Source organism: Phyllobates terribilis, unplaced genomic scaffold (genome assembly GCF_046119375.1).
Source record: "Phyllobates terribilis strain yellow unplaced genomic scaffold, ASM4611937v1 Scaffold_4919__1_contigs__length_55907, whole genome shotgun sequence".
NCBI lineage: Eukaryota > Metazoa > Chordata > Amphibia > Anura > Dendrobatidae > Phyllobates > Phyllobates terribilis.
The window spans coordinates 4,998-14,362 of record NW_027367667.1 but is presented as its reverse complement, the minus strand read 5'-3'; the positions used below and the strand labels follow the sequence as shown (position 1 = coordinate 14,362).

At 40.1% G+C, this 9,365-nt stretch overlaps 1 pseudogene; it reads right to left on the bottom strand.

Annotated features, from left to right (window-relative positions):
- Positions 1-1,398: 1,398 nt before the first annotated feature.
- On the bottom strand, positions 1,399-2,442 carry LOC141249647 (uncharacterized; annotated as a pseudogene).
- Positions 2,443-9,365: the final 6,923 nt, after the last annotated feature.

The following is a 9,365-nucleotide window of genomic DNA, read 5'->3' as shown; positions in this document are numbered from 1 at the left end:
CTAGACTAAAATGCATGCTATCAAATTCCCCCAAGCTTGAACCTTGCTTGTCCCAAGCAAGCACATGTCAACGAATCCAAGTAATATACAAAAGAGGTATCTATCCAAGTGACATATGATTGATAACAACGAAAGATCACACAGAAAACAAATCCCTTCCTAGCATGCTTCTCAATCAATGACAAGAATATAATAGTTCCTCAACTCTAGATCTCACCGGATTAATAGAACATGTCACTCTCACTCATATATGTAGGTATGTGTTTCACTCAATTTTATAACTCAACTTTGAATATTAACTACCATAAGCTTGCAACCAAATCTAGATCTCCACTGCTAGGTAGAATGCAAAACACAATCATGAGACATACAAGGGGTTGTAATGGGGCCAAGGTACTCTAATAGGCATGGATGAAATTTTTGGCCATGTGGTGCAAAATCTAGGAGATATGAACTTCATATGAAAACAACACCAACTCAATTGATATTACAATAAGCACAAATACACAACCCAACCCAAGATCTATCAAATTGTCTATTTGTTGCCCCTTTTCTTCTCTTTCACTTATTTCCTTTTTTTTCTTTTGTATTTTTACATCTCTTCTTTGTAACGAAAAAGAAGGGATCAAATTGGATATAAACAACAAGATAACGCTCTATAATCAAACACGTTAACCACCCCATCATCTACCATTCCCCCAAGCTTGTCTCACAACCACACCAAGTAAATAGAAGTTCAATCCACTAGATAGGTAGGATATAAGTATAAGAACGGATTACTTTTGTGGATCTAACAAAGAAGGCTATAAGGCTTAAAGGGCTACAAGAGAAGGATATCATCAAGGGTAGTCAAGGATAATATGGGCTCATAAAAATATAATGTCTCAATCAAATGTGATGCATTTTTTAGTCCTATATGCAGTCTCAAAGAGATTTAGAAGCAAGTTCTAGAGATAACAAACAAAGAGAGTTCACTCATGAGAAATAAGAGGACTTTGCAAATGTAGTCCAAGAAAGGCAAACAAGCTCACTAGGACATTTATCTAGAGTTTCGGCTCCAATATATCTTAATCAAAGTCCACATGCTCAGGTCATTGTCAAAAGTGTGATCAATCATATCATCATCATAATGCAATTGTAATATTAACAACTAAAGCATATTAAAAGGATTCATAGTCAATGCACCATTATAAGAACTCACAAAGGAGCATGCAGGGGAAACGTGATAACCGACACAAAAACAAAAATATCAAAAAAAACAAACGAAAAATGCAATTCTAAACAACCTACATGCAATGCAAAACAGAAAATACTCCCCTCCCCAAGCTTAAAACTAACATTGTCCCCAATGCATAATTAAAAAGCAAAAGGAAGAGAAATACTTACTAGGAACTACTTTTATGAAGGTGGTTTAGGAGGAGGTCGACCCTTGAGAGAAAATCTCCCCTCATTAGGTAGACGGAGAAGATGGCCAATATCCCCTGGATCAAGATCCTCCTTCAACCTTAAATTGGATGGAAGAGTCTTCAACTTCACTTTTGGTGCCTCTTGAGTCTCCTCCATGGGGGAGACGTCTTCACTAGATAGGGTCTCAAATACGGCCTCATGCACCTCATTACTAGATTCAAATTCGAAGAGCACATACGCAAGTAGCTCTTGATTGTCAGCTTCGGTCACACTCTCAGTCAAGCAATACTCCAACGGATCATCAATCAAAATGGCCATCAACGATTCTTGAGTTGCTTTTTCAACCACATCCAAGCTATAAACATCATCCTCAAAAGCAGGCCGCTTCACAACCTTAGGAAGGTTGAATTCCATTTTCTCTTCACCAATATTGAAGGAGAGAACACCCTACTTCACATCAATAAGAGCACCCGCGGTAGCTAGGAAGGGTCATCCCACTATTATTGGAATAGTAGAATCAGCGGGAATGTCTAGGACAATGAAATCAATCGGGATGTAGAACTTGCCGATCTGGATAGGAATGTCCTCCAAAATACCAACCGGGCTTGTAGTAGATCTATCGGCCATGAGTAAGGTCATCTTCACCGGTCTAGGCTCTCCTAAATCAAGCTTCTTGCATATGGATAGAGGAATGATGCTCACACTAGCACCCAAATCACATAAAGCCTGGTAGGTACTCCTCCCTATCGCCATAGGAACACTAAAGCTGCCCGGATCTCCAAGCTTAGGGGGAAACTTGTTTTGGATGATAGCGCTACATTCTTGGTTCAAAGCAATGGTGTGGTAGTCATCAAGGTTCCTCTTGTTGGATATGATCTCCTTTAAGAACTTCACATAGGTAGGCATTTGCTTGAGAGCTTCGGTGAAGGGAATGTTGATGCAAAGTTTCTTCAACACCTCCACAAATTTGCCAAATTGGTGTTCTAGCTGAGCTTGGGCTCTCCTTTGTGGGAAAGGAAGAGGAGGCTTGTAAGGTGGTGGTGGCACATACTTAGGCTCTTCCTTCTCCTCTTTCTCTTGAACCTTTGCTTCCTCGGGATCATCAATAACAACACCTTTCTTCTTAAGATCTACCACTTTAGGATCTTCAAGTGGCCTTCCACTCCTCAAGGACACAACATTGATTTTCCCTTTTGGATTGGCCTCAGTTTGGCCCGGAAGTTGACCATGGGGTCTAGGAGCATTCTTGGCATATTGAGCATGCAAGCTATCATGACTATCCAGTTTCTTGTTTATGTTCTGTAGCTCCTTCATAATCAGCTGAAGCATAGACTCATCGAATGGTTGAGAAAACTCTTGATGTTGTTGTGGAGGGGGTCTTGGTTGAAAACCAGGGGGTATCTCTAAGAATCTTGATTTCCTCCCCAAGGGAGGTTAGAGTGATTCCTCCAATCGGGGTTAGAGGTGTTGGAATATGGATCATTCCTCGGACCCCGATTAAAGTTGTTCATGTAGTTCACCTCCCCTTGTGCTTCACCTTGAGCTCCGAATTGTTGGCATGATGAAATAGTATGGTCACCCTCTCCACAAAACTGACAAACCACACTAGACGTATCTCGAGAGGATGATCCGGCCCCATTTTCTTTAGATTTTTGAATCGCCAAAGTCAACCTCTTGATCTCTTGCTGCATAACATCTATCTGAGCTTGTTGGTGAGTTTCAGCATTCACCTCATACATCCCGGCCGCTTTCTTAGGATGTGATCGAGCATCATTATAATAATGAGAATGTTGTGCGGTATCTTCGATCAAATTCCATGCTTCCTCAACATCCATTGACATTATTCTACCTCCAGCTGAAGCATCAATAATGAGTCTGGTAGAACTGTCAACTGCATTGTAGAAGACATGTAGCAAAGTCCACTTCTCTTGACCGTGATGAGGGCACAACATCAACAATTCCTTGAACCTTTCCCATCCTTCATATAGAGATTCAGCATCTTTCATCTGGAAGGCTAAAATCTGATTTCTCATCTCAGTTGTCTTCTTAGGAGGGAAATATTTGGTGAGAAAAGAACTGGCTAACTCATCCCAAGTGGTAACGGAGCCAAGAGATATAGCATTATACCAAGCCTTTGCTCTATCTCGTAGAGAGAACGAGAATGTGCGCAAGAAGAGTGCATCTTGACTCACTTCGTGGATCTTCACAGTATCCATAAGCTCGGTGAAAGTGGCCAAATGTAGGTGCGGATTCTCGGACAGCAAACCCCCAAACTGATTTTGTTGAACCATGTTGATCAAAGAGGGTTTGAGCTCGAAGTTACGAGCAGTCACGGGAGGTCGAACCACACCAGAAACTTGCCCTTGGTGATTAGGTGTCACATAGTCACCTAAAGTCATACGTGATTGAATTAGGGCGTTATTCTGCGGATCTCCATTGCCTTCTTGAGCCATCTCTTGTTCAATTAGATCACGTTGTTGTCTTCTTCTCAAGTGAAAAGCACGTTCAGGTTCAGGATCAAAGTCGTTGAGATTATTAGTGCTTAAGGCTCTTCGCATGAGAGGATAACAAATCTGAGATCAAAGACAAGAGAAAAGGATCAAATAACACAAGAGACTTAGTCGAACCAGTTGTAGAATACAACTAATACTAGCTAATGTCCCCGGCAACGGCGCCAAAAAGTTGATAGGGTTAAACCTACCCACAAGCGTATGGGATCAATTATAGCTTTTCAAGTGTCGTTCCCACGAGGACAAAGTAGTATCTTTTGCAACCAAACTAGTAAGCTAAGTCTTAATAAGATAATTTGATGATTATGCTACGAAAACTAGGAAAACACAATTTCGGAAGAATATATGGATGAGAAATATCTAGGATCAAGGATCACCTCAACAACTCCTTGATAGATTACAAGATGCGTTTATCAAAGAATAGCATGGACTTGTTTGACGGTAAACAATCTAATGTATCTACTAATTCCTTTCAGGCAATAATAGACGTATCTAAACTCCAACCAACAATCACTTTCGTGCAAAGTTAATCAAGCAAAGACTAATAGGCGCTTAGAAACTAGAACTAGACCGGGTTAACATCCACTTTCGTGCTCAATTAAGTCCAAACTAACCTAGGTTTCTATGATTACTTATATCTCCACAAGAGCAAACAAGTTTATTCGGGTTCAATTCTAGGAAATCCAACACAAACAATCTCCTTTCAGACTCATGCCGTGTCTAATTGAAATCTATAGGTATCTCCTTTCAGACTCAACCTAATAGAAATTCTAATTGATAAACTCAACCTCAATAAGAACCCTATAATTAAATCAATTAAGATTCCATGCTTTCAAAGACAAACACAATAAGATAATCTATCAATTCATTGATGGGATCACCCCAATCCTAGAACAATGGATCTAGCTATGCATAATGAGATAATCAATCAAAAACTCCATAAGAATAAAGAGATTCATAAATCTAGAAGAGAATAACAGATTACTTGATTCGATCTAGAACTTAGAACACCAATTCTTGAAAAGCCTTCAACAATCTTCACAAAATAGCAAATTCTAGATCTAGAAGTTAACAATGGAGAGATTGAGAGAGATGATGGATGGATGGTTTGATTCCCCTAAACAAGCTCTCAAACCCCCTTTTATTCTACTCTAAAGGTACTCCAAAGGTCTTCCCCAAAAGTAACCCCTAGAAGTCAAAGAGTTCAAGGCAAATTGACCATTTTCGGAAGGGAGACCGGCTACTCGGGCCGATACTCGGCCGTGGCACGGGCCGAGTAGTTCTCTGGTGGCTCTGGTGGGTTTACTCGGCCAGATACTCGGCCATAACACAGGCCGAGTAGTTCTCTGGTGCTCCCTCCTCATCTTCACTTTGTGATGGCTTGTCTCGTCCTTCCTTCGGCCCCTTCTTTGCTTGGTTCTTTCCTTGCTACTCTCCTTGTTCGATCACCTTTCCGTGCACGCTCATGATCTCCAATAGAATGCCTCCAAATCACCTGTAATAATCAAACAAAAGAGTAGATCTCGACTCTACGAAGGAAACTAAGAAGATAAGATAAAAAAGACTAGAAAGACACAAAACGACTCTACTAAGACGAAATAAACATGACCTAAACTAGACTAAAATGCATGCTATCATCCGTCTTCACAACTCATCACCTGTGTCTTTATTTTCTTCTTTTTATTTCTTCAACACTGCCTTGGCGAGACTCGCTTTTCCCTCTAGGCCTAAAGCTAGTCTCCACAAGGACTAAGCTAGTCCACTTGTGTCAAAACTACTCTCCTAACTCCTCAAGGTATTTCTGGAAATCTTATCATACACAATGGACATTAAATACTTATGTTTATCATCATCAAAACAAGTGGAATGATTGAGCTATCAAGTTACACACTCTAGCTCAAACCAACAGTATCAATCAGAGGAAATTCACTACAATTTTTATGTTTCCTGTCTCTACAACGTTCACATATTTTAGTAACAAGAGACACTTTCTTTTCCATAATTTTTTCAATAAGGTTTTCATTCTCGGTTCTAAAAATATCTATTTCCTTTTCATATTCTTTAGCTTGTTATTCTAACGACACAGTTTCCTCATGCATTCCTTTACTAATTTCTATTAAGTCACTTGTTGAAAGATGAGAGAATTTAGAGAGACTTACCTTGTCTGACTCGTTGTTAGAGTTGCCGTCAATCATGAGACGCATTCTTCCAAGACTTTCTCCTAGATCTAATTCCTCAGTAGATAAATCTCCTCATGCAGTTACTAGAGTCTTCCTCTTCTCATGGTTATCTTTTCTGTTGGGATAGTCTTTGATCACGTGCCCCTTCTTGTGACAATGATAGCAAGTGTATTCTTTGAAGTCCTTTTTTTGATATACTCCCTTTTGAGATGAAGAACCTCTGTAATCCCTTGTATACTTTCCTTTGAGAAAGTGTTGTACCATCTTTCCCATCATGGAAACCTCAGTGTCCTTGTCCTGATCACATCCCTCCTCATTCTCTAGTTTCTGATATAACTTGGTGAGCTTCAAGGCAACTCCAAATTCTTCCTGCTTCTTTCTATTCTTTTCTTTGTCAACATCCTCTTGATTATGGAATTTCCCAATAAGTTGTTGAACAACAAGTTCCTTGGTGTCCTTTTTCATCAGCATAATTCCCTTTGTCATTTTGAATTTGGAGTTGACACCATGGATAACAGCAAGAGACTGTTCCCAATTTGGAATGAAGACATCCAATGCCTTCAATATATCCATCAGTCTTTGAAAGTGTGAGTGGTACTCTGAGATAGTCTTCGTAGATCTCTGTCATTTGAAAGGAGTGAAATTCCCTTTGAAGATAGAACTTGCGGTTATTCTGGAGATCTTCACTTCCTCTGTGCATGTCCACTATAGCCTTCCACATGGCTTTGGCGATGGGGATGCTCATGATTTTGTCCATGTCCCTTATAGAAAGTCCGATGAGAATGAGTTGTATAGGCTTTGCATTTTACTCCATAAGAACACAGTCTCTTGGCTTCCATTCTTTATCGTCCTTTTTGAGATCAACGACATCATCTTCGTTTTCAATGACTATCCAACATTGATAGTCTAGGGTCTGGATGTGGGTGGTCATCATTTGTTCCCACCAATCTATCTGGCCTTATTGAAGGATGTATGATTTGTTGATAAATATTTCGAGATTGAGATCGTTGTTGTTGTTGTTGGACGACATGGTTCTGGAACTTCATTTCCTTCTCTGGTACCAATCATATAGGCACAACCCCGATGGCGCCCAGAGTGGTTCTTAGGTGAGTTTAGATGGGTTTCGAAAGCACTTAGTTGGTAAATGAAGCATATGATGCATCGGGACTAAAGATGACAAAGTGAAGACGAAGACGCGTAAGAAAGAAGTGTTGAGGAGTTAATCTGAGTTCAAATGGACCATTCTCCCTACTCCAACGTCCGATTGAGGTGATTCCAATTCAAGGAATACATTCCCTCCAAATTTGGCACAATCGGATTTGTGAGTCAAAGGTTATGGCGATTTTACTGATCTGTTGCAATAATTCAACAGAAACCAAACCGCAACCGTAGTTCGGTCTCCGTGGTCGCGCCTCCTGAGTAATTATTTAACCGAGAAGCTTTTGTAACTGCCTCGACATTATGATGCTGAATGGGTTTCAAAGTTACCTTTTTGGGAGGGGGTTTATAATGTTTTCCCTAGGGTTTTGACTAGTTTGATCACCACAATTTCTAGGAAAACTTTTTTTTATATATATTTTGCATTTCTCTCTAGAATGAAGAACTGAACACCCTTGTGTTCATTTTGAAGTTTAAGGCTTTTGGATTCGGTTTTGTGGTAAGATTCTAAACTCTTGTGCTCTATTTCAATTGAGGATTGTTTCTTGATCTCTTCAGCTTTATCTTGCATTGATTTATATTTATTGTTCTAGAGTAGCTAACTAGATCTATCGATATCTATCATATTGTTAGGATTGATAATTCGATTTGAAGAATCTTTCCTTTTGGTAGCAATAGTTATGTGCATAAACGATTTGCGAGTGCCTATAGGCTAGAGATCTTGAATTCATGTCAAGTATCAACGATTTGTCAATGGTATTGCATGAACCTAACTATCTTTGAGCTTATGCGATTGTGTTATTAAATCTTGGGTTTCCTTGGTTGTAGCATGATTAGGGTTTCAAGGACTATTTGGACTGGTTGCTTTTTATGAACAAAGAGTAGGATGACCAATTGAATGTTTAGAACACATGTTATTAGGAATCTATGATCCATATACCAAGTTGATTGCTGAGAACAGATAAGTGAACTCTTAACACTTATTTATTCACTACTCATCATTGCGTGCTTTGTTACTTACAAATAACCCCCCAACCGTTACTAGATTAATAACATCTAGACATTGAACGGAAATTTTTCTCCCTTAGGTTTGACCCTTACTACCACTATAATCTATAGTGAGAGTTCAGATATTACTTTGATTTAGGCACACACGACATTGCCTTCATCAAATTTGCGCCGTTGCTGGGGAAACAATTTTTTCGTTTGATAACTTGTGTGTGATTAACCCTGGTATGGACCTAATTTATGGTCCACACCTATGCCACTAATTCACCTCTTGCTGATTTTGATCCAGAGATAGAGAGGACGCACTTGCGGAACTTGAGGCAAGCCTTGCAAAGCATTGTCATAGAAAACATGGTTTCTCGTACACTTCGAGAGCTTACAGCTCCCGACCTCGCTCAACAGCCCTAGGCGGTCATTGTACCACCTTTGGAAGTCGTTGTATCTTTCGAGCTCAAGTACGGTGTCATCAATCTCCTCCCAAAGTTTCATGGATTAGCTGGTGAAGATCCAATCATGAATTTAGGTGAGTTCCATGACATATGCATGTGTAGTAATTCGGCGAATGTCACGGAGGAGCAATCCAAGATGTGGGCCTTTAGTTTTACTTTGAAGGGCACCGCTAAAAATTGGTACTACCATCTTCCGGTGGGGTCTATTGACACATGGGACAAGCTGTACAAGGCCTTCCTCGACAAGTACTTCCCTGCTAGGAAGTCGACCGCCTTGAAGAGAGCTATTGTGAATGTTGAACAAGCGGATGAAGAAACGCTATATGACTTGAGTGTTTTATGAGGTTGTGCGCAAGCTGCCCGTTCCACGGGTTTGACGAGAAGGAACTAGTAATCCACCTCTATAATTGGTTACTAGATCAAGAGAGGAGAATTATAGATGTTGCCTGCAATGGTAGTGTCTTAAACTTGACACCTTCTGTATCCATGAGTTGAATCCATGACATCGTTGGTACGATAAGCTTTGGCAGGACATACACAAGAAAGAGAGTTCATGCTGCGAGATCCATGGCCCTGATGCTACTAATGATTTGGCTGAGATCAAGAGTATGCTCAAAAGTTTTGACCCTTGGTAGAGACCCGCCGACACGGGT